Source organism: Nyctereutes procyonoides, unplaced genomic scaffold, assembly GCF_905146905.1.
Source record: "Nyctereutes procyonoides isolate TBG_1078 unplaced genomic scaffold, NYPRO_anot_genome, whole genome shotgun sequence".
Lineage (NCBI taxonomy): Eukaryota > Metazoa > Chordata > Mammalia > Carnivora > Canidae > Nyctereutes > Nyctereutes procyonoides.
Window position 1 is genome coordinate 1,425,566 of NW_026575139.1, and position 13,381 is coordinate 1,438,946.

The window sequence follows — 13,381 nt, forward strand, 5'->3', positions numbered from 1 at the left end:
TTAGCTTGCTTTGGCTTTGCCCCCAGCTCTCTGTCATGTGACCTTTTTCCCTCTGTGCTTTCACAGAGTGGTCTCCACTCTACATGGGCCTGTCTCTGTGTCTCTTCATATAAGGACACCAGACATGTCAGTGTAGGGCCCGGCCTGCATCCCAATCCAGTATGACCTCATGTAACTTAATGACATTCGCAGAGACACTACTTTCAAATACGGTCTCATTCACCTCCTTCAGGAGTAGGGCTTCAACTTCTTGGGAAGATATAATTCACAGGAAGACCTCCGACAGCTCACAGTTGGGCACCTGGCTCTCAGTCAGCGTTCACATTTGGGAGACAAGACTCCTGAAGTGTCAGCAACACTCGGTGGCAGTCTGCCTTCCTGGAGCACAGTGAGGTAGCCCTGTGGCCTTAGCGCCCCACTTAATCTCTCCGACAGTCCTGCTAGGGAGAGTGTTGTCACTCCACGTTGCAGATGAGGAAGCCGAGGTCAGAGGTGTGACACTGCCTTGCCAAAGTCACGGGGAGCAAAGCTGGTGTGTGGGGACAGCAGTGAGGGCCTGGATGTTACTTTCCCTTTTCAGTCAGCCCCTTGGCCCCTACGATATGAACAGGCGAGGCGAGCTTTTACCTCAGCTGCCATCATAAACCCCAGTGCTGACCTCACTTACCATCCCCCCACTGATCTGTGGACTTGCCAGGACGACTGCCAGGGCTTTGGGCCTGATGTACAAAAGGTTGATTATTTCCTTGATCCTGAGGGTGTGGTTTCTAAATTTCCATTTGAACAAGATTTAGTCCATATTTAGGGTCAGTTTCCTGTATCTTTTTGCATTCTCTAGTAGATGGAAGAACCATCCAGAAACCATAACAATATGCTCTAAATAACCTTTATTTTGTGGTACTGATCTATCTTAGTAAATATAGTTAGTACCAGATGGGACTTTTGCAATCTAGAACTCTGAAGGAAAGAATGGATTCATTTTGAGTTTCCTTAAATTAGGTGAGCGATTTTTTTTTCTTGGGCAATCAACTCCCACGTTTCAATATTCCCAGTGTGACATTTTGTACTGTTATACTTGGTAAGTAAAGCTCAGCTATTCTGAGCTTTATGTGCCAAGAGCCTGGGCTCAGGGTTCTGTTTTTAGTTCAGCTCATAAAGGCTGCTTGCATGTTTGGGTATTTCATGCAGAAAGAAGGCTTTTGGGCTAGGTCACTCTTGGCTAGTTATTTACAAAGTTCACGGCTATTTTTAACACATACCTTTGCTGCTTTAAAACCACAGTCAGCATTTAAAGCCATGGCTGGCTTGTTTCACGTAAGCATAATGCCTTCAAGTTTCACTCATGACTCTAAGTGAATATGCCCATCATGAAAGGACAAGTACGCATAAGTCCACTTATATGAGGTTCCAGGGTAGGCAGGTTCATAGAGACAAAGTAGCAGGATGGTAGCCAGGGGCTGGGAAGGGGGATAGGGAGTTGGGTGTTTCACCGGGACAGAGTTTCAGGTCTGGAAGATGGAGACATGCTGGAGATGGATGCTGGTGATGGTTGGATGACAATGTGAATACACACTCAGCGCCACTGAACCGTATACTTACAATGAAATGGTAAATTTTATGTTGCATATATTTTACCAAAATCAGAAAAAAATCCTACAATAACCTAAGCAACTCTATCCTAAACAACTCTATCGAAATATATATAAAGTGATGGTGGGGATCCCTGGGTGGCTCTGCGGTTTAGCACCTGCCTTTGGCCCAAGGTGTGATCCTGGAGACCTGGGATCGAGTTCCGCATCAGGCTCCCTGCATGGAGCCAGCTTCTCCGTCTGCCTGTGTCTCTCTGCCTCTCTCTCTCTGTCTCATAAATAAATAAAAAAATTAAATTAAAAAAAATAAAGTGATGGTTGTATCAAAACCTCACATTCCTGCAATCAAATATGATGTACATCATAAATACTACTAACAATCACACGTATATTTATATGGAATTCATTTTCTCTTTTGTGCTTTTCTATATTTTTCAATTTAAAAAGTTCCTCAGAAAATAGAAATTTTAGCTCTCTATCTGTGACTTTGACCACATCTTTTTAGCATTTGGAGCTATTATTATCATGTAAACGAGGTGGGGGATTTAAAGGCATGAGATTTACTCTGCAGAACAAGTAGAAACCAAATCGAGTTCACCCATCAGTGGGATTGAAGAGGTTAGAGTCAAGTGCAGTGTTGGAAACTCCTCAGCCCCGGAGAGCGAGAGTCAGAGAGTTGTAAACCCAAGTCCTTTGAGGGTGGGGCAGGGGCAGGGGATCACACAGCGTGGAGCAGGCTGGCACCAGGCACTGAGGAGTGGCAGGGACGGGGGAATATGACAGGAAGGCATCCACATTCAGCTAAAGACACAAAACCAAATCTCCACACAGGCCAACAAAACACAAAGGGGTTGTGTCTGGCCTGTGGGCCACCAGTTTGCAGTTTCTGCTGTTGAGTGAGAGACTCTTGGGTCAGGGGAGGTAGAGGTCTCCACCTCTACTTTTCAGAAGACTCCGAGATGAAGATATGGACTGCTTCACAAAGAATTGGTCTGTAATCTAGATCTTAGACAACAATTTCAGGGCTCTTGTCTTCCTCACTGCTGGCTAGAAATGTGTTTTTTTTTTTCTATCCCAGATAGTGCATCATTCCAAGTTTGAATTTAAACCTTTTTTTTTTAACATAGATAAATTTGTTTAATTTCATCTTACTGCACAAATCAAGTCAGTGCCTAGTATTTTTCTATTTTGGTAAAAGCAGACACTTTCCAACAAAATCCAACACTTAGTGGTCACCAGAAATTTTGATATGCATACTATGAGTCTACCAGCCTTTTAAACATTGCAGTCATTTGCATTTGGTTCTTTGGATTAAAATGCCAAAGGAGTTTATTGTGGACATTTTCATATCACTGATTCTGCCTTCCAAGATATATAATATCTTATAAGATATCTTATAAGATATATAACATCTGGCCTTCTAAGACATATAATATGTTTTGAGAAAGATGGATTTTTCTATCTATGGCTCTCAGGTTATTAACATGTGCTGTGAGAATTTATTTATTTATTTATAAATATTTTATTTATTCATGAGAGACAGAGACAGAGAGAGAGAGAGAGAGAGGCAGAGACACAGGCAGAGGGAGAAGCAGGCTCCATACAGGGAGCCCGACATGGGACTCGATCCTGGGTCTCCAGGATCACACCCTGGGCTGAAGGCGATACTAAACCACTGAGCCACCTGGGTTGCCCGTGCTGTGAGACTTTAGGTTATTTTTAGGAGAGCTCTAAACCAGAAGCATGAACTGGCAGACCCAGGATGAATGTGGTTCCTGTAGGTGTGTTATGTTTTAGTGATTGTTTTTTGGGGAGGAGGGGGATGAAATGGCTTTAGGTCATCATGTGCTCTGGGGCGTCCTGTAAGCTCCTCGGCTCCCCCACTAATGACATCTTCCTGTTTCATGAACATACGACCCCTCCCTGGCCATTGAAGGCATGTGAGCTTACGGCCCATCTCACTCAAGGGAGATCACTGTGCAGTGCTATCAAAACGAAGTTGTCTGGGACATGTGTTCAGAAGTTAAAAGTGTCAACTGACCTTGCCGGGGAGAGCCACATGTGTGGCCAGCGGACTCACCCCTTTGGACCTGGCCAAGTGCAGGACTGCCGCAGGGCCCTTGAGTCCAGAGCACCGGGAAGCCGAGCCCTCATGGAAGGGGAGAGCTCTGATGAGTGGCGAAGAGCCCCTCGTGTGTTTAGAAATGGGATCCACGACCATCCAGCCCAGGGCAGCCCGGGAAGCATGCACGGAGACACGTCCACAAGCCTATGCGGGCCGGCAAGAGGGGTCATGATAAGGAAACCACAATCTGGATTCAGCACCTGCCAGGCAGCAGGTTCTTTTTTTTTTTTTTTTTTTTGAAGATTTTATTTATTTATTTATGAGAGACAGAGAGAGAGAGAGAGAGAGAGAGGCAGAGACACAGGCAGAGGGAGAAGCAGGCTCCATGCCGGGAACCTGATGTGGGACTCGATCCCGGGTCTCCAGGATCATGCCCTGGGCCGAAGGCGGTGCTAAACCTCTGAGCCACCGGGCTGCCCCCAGGCAGCAGGTTCTGAGCAAAGCTCTCATGTGTGGGAAGTCAGAGCCACGTTCCTAACAAGCGCCGGCCCTGAGGGGATGTTCGGGTGACTCCGTGGGCCCAGTTTGCTTAGAACCTCCTGGCGTTAGCGACAAAAATCCCTCGTCCTGGGAAACCTCTCAGTCCTGGGCAAACTGGAACAGTTTGTCACCCTGGGGAAGGGCACACGTTTTACCTAAATTACCAGGTACAATGTACAGCGGGATGGGGGAATGAGGGTGGGCGGAAAGAACGTTAGAGATCACGTCTCCAGGGAGTGTTGTCCACCCTGCAGGCGGCCGTCAGAGAGCACTTGCTTAATTTTTACTTTTTAGGGACGCCTGGGTGGCTCAGGGGTTGAGCGCCTGCCTTCCACTCAGAGCGTGATCCCGGGGTCCTGAGATCGAGTCCCCCATTGGGCTCCTGCATGGGGCCTGCTTCTCCCTCTGCTTGTGCCTCTGCCTTTCTCTGTGTCACGAATAAATAAAGTCTTAATTTGTTTTTTATTTTTTATCTTTTGAGGGTAGTTTTAGGTTCACAGTAAAATTGGGCAGAAAGATTTCTCACGTGCCCCCCTGTCCCCGCACACACACGGCTCTGTCACTGGGACCTCCGACCATGGTGGGACACTTGTGACCTTTGGTGAGGCGGCGTCGACTTGTCACCACTACCCGGAGGCCGTGGTTTACTCTGAGCTTCACTCTCGGTGTACATAGTACGCAGAAGAGCATTTAAAAAAAGCGAGATGCAGCAGAACAGAGTGACTGCAGTCCTGCCCCGTGCCACGCGTGCACGGGCACCGGCTGTCCCGCGGGGCTCCTCCCTAGCTGGCTTGCGGTGACAAGTGGTCGCAAGACTCTGCTTGGCCATTGTAGAGATGAGGGGCACGTCCGGTTGTGGCGCAGTGAGGAAATCCGAGGGGGGCCGAGGGTAGGGGGTGGGGGCAGTTGAAGGGAGAGCCAGGGGTATGGTGGGACGACTTGGCTCCTCTCCCACCAGCTGGAAATGGGTCCCATCCCTGGGACCTTGGTGGTCCCAGCACAGGGGTCAGGGTAGCTCCAGGAGGCAGGCACCACCCTCGGCTACTTTCTCTCCTAAACCCATGGAACACAAAGTGACCGGTGACATCATTTTGGCTGGTAGACCCCATTGCATTAGGGGATGGCACCGTGGTAAAACTTCCTACTCACACAGCCCCCAAAAATCGCTACCAGCTGCTTGTCCCCTCAGGGAAGAGGTTTGGGCAGGCCTGGGCCCGAGAAGCGTGAGATTGAGGGAAGATGTCGCTAATCTTCAAGGATATCCTACATGGGCACTGACTTGGCCTCCCACGCACATGCAGTGCCTCCAAGAAAAGCAACAGTCTGTGATGCAGCATGACAACTGGTAAATCACGATCGGGGACGTTGCATTCAGAGAAGTGATGTGCACTATGGGCTGCGGTGGGCAGTAAGGCAGGCCCAGTGCAACGATGGCCTTGCCTGGCCAGGAGACAGGAGGAGGAGGGAGGAGGGATGAGTGTGGAGGAGAAGGGACAAGGGAGGAGGGAGGAGGAAGGAGGGAAGAAAGAAGAAGGGGGAGGGATGAGAGACAAGGGACAAGGGAGGAGGGATGAAGGAGGAGAGAGGAGGAGGGGCCTTGGGAAGCAAAGGTGAAGAGGTGGAGGTGTCAGTAGCCCAGGCCCCCTGAAGGCAGGTGTTGGAGAGGGCACTTGAGGGGTGCTGCACCCGCTAGAGAGTTCATGCTCTGTTGTAGCCATGGTGTTTGGTTGATCAATCAATACTGGCCACCTCCTCTGTGCAAGTCCTGTGCGGGGCACCCGGGGCACAATAATGAGCTAGACAGATGTGGGGTGGGGTGGACAGGTCAGCAGTGGGTACAGATGAACACGAGAAAGGCCAGCGTGAGCACGACGAGTGAGTGCAAGGGCGAGCCCAGGGAGCTGGCTTGGGCTCAGGAAAGTGACCCGCTATGCAAATCCCTAAATTCTCAGCAAGAAGTGGCAGGAGGAGCAGCCTGGGCTCTCCAGGCAGAGGAGGAGCGCTCCCCGGAAGGCCCAGAATGAGGAAACGGGGGCCATGGGCTCCTGGTGGAGGAAGTGGTGTGTCCTGCCTGCTGTGTGACTGTGGGTGTGTGCCCAGGCCCGTGCAAAGGGGAGGCTGCTGTGAAGAGGGGTGACTGACCCCCGGGGTGCAATGAGCTTGCCAGGGCTCTGATCTGAGTGGTGGCCCCAGGGGAGCAGCGGAGGACCCCCCACCCAGGCCTGCACAGGAGGAAATGAACCTCTATCGGGCAGTGGTGTGGGAGCAGGAGAAGCACCTACCCGAGGCCTGGGAAGCAGGGCTGCCCTGCTGAGCCCCCAGCGCGCATCCCCCAAGTGTGGGCTCGGGGTGCACCCTGGGAGACCTCAGCTAACGCAGCTACCTTCCCCAGGGGTTCTTGGGGCCTCTGGAGTCTGCGGGAGCTGCCCTGCACCTTGTAGGTGGGTGGAGGACAGGGGCACGTGGCGGTACCCCGCAGGGTTTCTTGGGGCCCTTGTGCTGCAGAACCCCTCTGAGTATATGGCCCTCGGGATCCAGGTCTCCCAGTTGCCTGCGACTTTGGTGTCGCTTCTCCACCTTAGCTTCGCAAGTCTTGGGGGCCACTGCCAGGTACAAGAGTGTTTCCAATGACATCATGGTCCCGGTGACCTGAACCATATCTCATTATTTTATGACCATCTCTGTCCCTAAGAGAACTTGGTCTTGAAGTTGAGGTCCCTGCTGGGTCACATCCCCCTGGCATGTCTGCCTCCATTTCCAGTCTTTGCATGTCCTTGGGTTTAGGGGTATCTTCAGCGAACAATATTTATCTTGATTTCTTTTTCTTAAACCAGTCTTTTTTTTTTTTTTTAAGAAAAAATGTCCCTTTGTCCTTTTGACTGACAGGTTTAGTCCATTTTAGCTACTGATCTAGTTGGACCGGTTTCTACCATTTTAACCCGTTAGATCAGTTTTCTCCACATTTCCTGTATTTCTTTGTAATCCTTCCTCTCTTTTGAAGTGACGTCTGTGTGCTGCCCTAAAAGCGGAGGACAGAGCAGCTGCTCATATCCTTTGGTCTCCCCGACACCTTGACTCCTCTTGTATCCGTAACACATGCCTTTTACTTCCACACGGCTCCAGATGGTTCTTTGTCCACATTTCTCTAAATAGTCTTGGCTATTTAGATGTTCTCTTTATTCTAGACGTTCTGTGGGTGTGGGTCTTCTCTTTGCTGCTCTCAGGTCTTTTATTGTTCTAAGTCTGGGAGATCTATCTCCATTACTTTCTCAAGTAGCTGTCTCTGCCTCCTTTCAGATCTCCCCCGGTTCCACTTCCCTTCTGGGGTGCTCGGCCTACCCGGCCTTCCCTGCTGCTACTTTGCTCCTCACCTTACCAGTCTGCTCTTCGTTCCATTCACTGTGTTCTTTTTTTTTTTTTTTTTAAGATTTTATTTATTTGTTGGAGAGAGAGAGAGAGAGAGAGAGAGAGCGAGCACAAGGGGGAGGATCAGCAGAAGGAGAGGGAGAAGCAGATTCCCCTTCTGAGCAGGGAGCCGGACTCGGGGCTCGACCCTAGGACCCCAGGATCAGGGCCCAAGAAGAAGGCAACTGCTTCACCAACTGAGCCAGCCACCCAGGCGCCCCCATTTACCGTGGTCTTAACCTACTCTGCTTTTCATACCTTAATGTTCCTGCTTGGCTCTTTTAAGAAATGTTTTCCTATTATTTTGTGCTGTTGCTCCTTCCCATTGTCTTGTTTGCTGTGTTCAGTAACTAATTCCAAACCCTTGGTCCATCTTTTCCAATCATCTGTTTCTGGTAGAATCTGTAACAGGCTGTGGGTTTCCTTTTGGAGCAGTTTTATATGCAAGTGTCTGGATTTTACTGATTTATTTTTTTTGTGCTCAGTTTCCCCCGGGGGGATCAGCTACTCTGTCTAGTGTTGCATGAGTGGGGTGGCCAGTGGGCTTGAGCGTGGGTGGATGAGCCTTGGGTGGAGAGGCCAGGGTGTAAGGACACTTGGAACAAGGCGGAGCTTCAGGGCGTGACCCTCGTCCCCAGGAAGGAGCAGCGCCTGCAGCAGACCCACCTGACTGTAATCCCCAGCCCCTGGCTTCTGGGGTGGGGGGGAGGCTGCAGAAGGACTGCTGGGGGCTTGCTGGGCTTCCTCAGTTTTTCTCAGGGCCTCTCGAGCTCAAGGCTTCTGCGGGCCCCTGGTCTCACTCCTGAAGCTCCTGGACCAGCCGCAGGAGTGACCCAGCCAGGCCCCGTGGGCCTCGTGGCCGTGCAAGGAGAAACTGGCACAAAGCCCCCCCCCCCCCAGCTTCTCTTCCCTTTTCCTTCTTCCACAGTCCTGCTGCTTTGTGCCTGAGGCCCAGCCTACCACCCAATCTGGTCAAGAGCACCCAGGACCTTCTAACAGTTCACTAAGCCTCTTCCTCTGGGTCAGATGCGCTGGCCAACACTCGCTGCTCCGTGCGTGGAACTGTAGAATTTCAGACCTCAGCTTGCACCTACCGAATCAGATTTTGCATTTTTTAAAAAGTAGCTTTATTGGGGTGTAACCGATATACAACAGAGGGCACGTATTTAAAGCCCACACTTTGTTGAGTGTTGGCGTCTGCGTGGGCCTGTGAAGCCATCACCTGGATCCATCGGCACAGTGAAAAGCTTCATCCTTGCAAAAGCTTCCCGTGCCCTCTGTGACCCCTCCCACGTGTCCTCCTCCTTACCCCTTCCCACACCACCACTGGTCTGCCTTCTGTCACTAAAAGTTAGTTTGTATTTTCCAGGGTTTTATCTGACTGCTCTTGGCTGACTGAGGATAATTACTGATTCAGTCGTGTCGCTTGTGTGCAATCCTGGTTCATTCCTTGGATGGCTGAGTCGTACCTGTTGCGTAGACAGACCGCCGTTTGTTTATCCAGGCACCTGTGGATGGACATTTGGGTCGTTCATAGTTTTTGGTCATCACACATAAAGCTGCTGCGAGTAAAAACGCATGAATCTTTGTCCAGACACACGTTTCCTTTTCTCTCGGTAATAACCTACACGTGGAATGGCTGGATCTCATGGTAGGTGTGTGCTTGGCCTTTAAAGGAACTCTCAACTTGTTTTCCAAAGAGGCTGAACCATTTAACATTCTTTTTTTTTTTTTTTTTTTTTTTTTTTTACCATTTACCATTATCATGAGCAACATCTGAGCATTCTAGTTCCTCTGCATCCTTGTCAACACTTGGTGTGGTCCGTCCCTTTAATATTGACCCTTCTGGTAAGGGGTGTGATGGTATCTCATCGTGGATTAAACTTTTCATTTCCTTTTTTTTTTATTTTTTTTAATTTTTTATTTATTTATGATAATCACAGAGAGAGAGAGAGAGAGAGAGAGAGAGAGGCGCAGAGACACAGGCAGAGGGAGAAGCAGGCTCCATGCACCGGGAGCCTGACGTGGGATTCGATTCCGGGTCTCCAGGATCGCGCCCTGGGCCAAAGGCAAGCGCCAAACCGCAGCGCCACCCAGGGATCCCAAACTTTTCATTTCCTTAATGACTGATGATGTCAAGCATCTTTTCATGTGCTTGTGTGCCATTTGTATATTTTCTTTGATGAAGTATCTCCTTAAATCCATTAACTGTTTTGAAATTGTGGTGTTTGTTTTCTGAATTTCGGGAGTTCTTTATCTTCCAGATAAAATTTGTTTTAATTTTGTTTTGTCCTTCTCGGGACTTGGCATCCTCTTTCATGGTGAGGACTTAGGTCTCTCTTCCACTCTGGAAAGTTTTATAGTTTCTTCCTCTCTCATCTTTTTTCCTCTTTTGAAATCCCTACCAGTGAAAGTTGAGAGTCTCTCTCAGCCTTTCTTCCATCTGTTCATCTCCTTGTTGAGGACAGGCACCTTTCCTGGGGCTTGGGGCTTCTCTAGTGAGCAAAAGCAAACAAACATCCCTCCTTCTAGTTGGGAGGCAGGATGAATGGTGCAGTGTGATAAATCAGCAATTATTCCCTCGGTTGCAAGGTGATCTTTGCTGTGGAAGAACACAGAACAGGGGACGGGAGTTTAGGGCCCATCTCACCAGGAAGGAGAAGTAAAGACCTGAAGAAGGAGGAGGTGTCAGCCACGTGCAAGTTGGGGAAGAGCCTGCGGTGGAAGGAACAGCACTGCAAAGTGGTGGATGCCAGTCTGCCTAGTGGAATGAAAGACGGGGGGCATAGAGGATCTCTGGTCAGAGGGGAGCAGGGCCAGGCCCTGGGGTGGGGGGAGAGGCTGAATGCTGCATGAGAGTGTGTGTGGAGGCAGGGAGGCCAGGCCCGGGCAGCAATGGAGGGAGTGGGAGCGTGACAGCAGGTCTCCTGTTAACTCTGGTCCTCTGAGAAGCAGCGGGACTAAAGGTTTTCAGGAAGGAAATGTCTGTGGGAGGGAAGGTAGGAGGCAGGTGCAGACCCGGGGGGAGCCAGGGATCGCCATGCACGTGAGACTCTGAGTGAAGGAGGGAAGCTGGCAGCATGGTTGAGGGCCTGCAGCCTCAGCAAGGTCGGGCACAGCCATCAGACCCTGTCTTCTAGGGACATCCTTGCTGCACTGGGTCATAGTGGGGAGCAGCCATGGGAAGCTTGGATTTCAGAGCTCAGCAGCTGGACCCTTGGGGCCAGTTTCCTTCCCTGGAGCTGGGGGGTCTGCATCCTCAAGGCCACCATGTCCTTCTGGGCATGACCGGCCTGGATCTTTCTCTTCCTCCTCCCTGGTCCCCTGTTACTACAGATGCAAGATCAAGTGGCCCTGACCCATGTCTTTGTCACAGGCTCCTCCCTTCTTCTGTGCCTATGTCCTTTGCTTTGGAGGTCAGGCCCCTATTTGATGGGTGTTGGGGTTAAAGAGAAGGTGATTCTTTTCGTGCCTTGTAGGTCCCAGCAGAGAGAAGATGGAAAATCAGGTCACGAGATCTAGGAAAGAATGTAGGTTAATTAAAGTATAAAACCAAGATCTTGCTGCAGTGGTTCCGTGAGTCAGCATCGAGTCTGGGGAGAGTGGTCCAGGCACAGGAAGCCTGCCCGGGTCGTGGCTGGCACTTGGGCCTCTGGGTGGTGCTGGCCCTGTTGTCCCGCTGGAGGAAGCAGCCTGAGTTTGCTTGCGAGTTGTCCTGCTCTTAAGCAGTGTTGAAATTCATCCCTGAACACCCTTGACTGCTTGGGAGGCGTCCTAACTCAAGCTGAGAATCTGGGCCAGCTGTTTATAAGAATAGTATTTGCTGACTGAAGCTGGCATCCCGGACAGGGGGTGACTTCTCGGGGGCTAGAGCAGGTGGGAGGGGAAGGCACTGGCCGTGAGCTCCTCCTTGTGACATCTGCTCTGGGCCACGCTGTTATTTTTACTCTCTGGGTGGTGCTGAAGCCTCCATGCACCACGTGGCACTGCTTCTAGAAAGGCCTCCCGGTGGGTGGGGAGGGGTGGAGATGGCAGGGACGGGTAGCACAGGTGACTTAGCTGTCACATGCAGCAATGGGGCCAACCTCTGCCCCATCCCAAACACACACAGAGACCCACATGGACGACTCGTTTAAGCCTGGCTGGCGTTTCTCCACGTCGGTCCCGGGTGAGGGGAGGACCTGGGCCTTCTCTGGGCCCCAGCCATGGCTCCGGCCCAGGTTTGGGCTCTGCTCCGGGCTGCGCTGTGTTCACATCTACCAGGTGTCGAGACACCGCAGGTCCTGGGCTGAATTGTATCCACTCCCCCTTCCCCCAAATCTACAAGCTGAAATCCTAACCCCCAGCACCTGGGAATGGGACAATATTTGGAGATAGGTCTGGACAGATGTGGTCAAGTTAAGAAGAGGTCATTTTAGGGTGGGCCCTGATCCAATAGGACTGGTGTCCTTATAAGAAGAGGAGGTCAGGACACAGACACACACACACATGTGACCATGTGAGGACACAGGGAGAAGATGGCCTTAACCAGCCAGGGAGAGAGGCCCCCAGAGAAACCAGTCCTGCTGACATCTGGATCTTGGATTTTTGGTCTCCAGAGCTAATATTTATTCCTGTTGTTGAAACTGCCTGGTCCGTGGTACTTCCTGTCAGTCCCAGAAAACAAATGCATGGGCAGCCCAGGTGGCCCAGTGGTTTAGTGCCACCTTCAGCCCAGGGTGTGATCCTGGAGACCCAGGATCGAGTCCTAGTCGGGCTCCCTGCATGGAGCCTGCTTCTCCCTTTGCCTGTGTCTCTGCCTCTCTCTCTGTGTGTGTCTCTCATGAATAAATAAATAACCTTAAAAAAAATGCAGCCCATGGGGCTCAGTGTCCAGACTATTTAGGTAACTTAATGGACATCCATGGAATAAGTGAAGGTAGCAGTGATCTTGAGTAAAATAGCTGAATCCTGGTATCACTCTGCAGAGGACGCAAGGGTGGGCCTGGGGAGAATCCACTCGCCCAAGGCCAGACTTGACATTCCAGGTAGGGCTCATGTCCCAAGATCCCTCATCCCAGGCAAAAGCTTCTCCAATGCCTGTCTCTTCCTGACCAAGGAACAGGGCTGGACCAGGAACCTCTGTTTCCACATTTCCCCACGGACTTTGGCGGAGAGGAGGCTGCACCCACACCTTCCACCCAGTAAGGCTGCGGGCTGAGGGGCTGCCAGACCTGTGCCCTTGGCCCTGGTGAGGGAGTCTGCTCATTTGAGCTCAAAGTCCTCCCTGCTTGCAGATTCCGGTGATCAGTGTTGACACCGAGCGTGCACGGGGGCAGTGATGGAATTGTGTTCAGGACTATGGGTCACAGTCAAAAGTCTGAGCAGCTCTGCCTTAACATTGATTGTGTGTGCATGTTAGGGGGCGTGAGGGGTGTGGTCCCCCTCCCTAAAGTAGGGACCTTTGCAGCAATTCCCTGGAATGATCAGGCAAAGGCTAGAAGAATCGCTTGGGCTAAGTCTCCCTTGGTTATAATTCCTATGTTGCAACCTCACCCCCAGGGTGAGGTATTGGGGGGGAGTGTTTGGGGTGATTAGGTTGTGCAGGTGGAGCCCCATGACTGGCTCCAGAGAGCCCCCAACTCTTCCTCCATGTGAGGACACAGAAATGACAGCTGACTGTGAATCAGGAAGCAGGCTTAGCAGACACCACCTCTGCTGGTGCCCTGATCGCAGACTCCCAGCCTCCAGAACTGTTGCTGAGCAGCCCCCCAGGCTGGGGTGCTCATTACGGCAGCCCCAA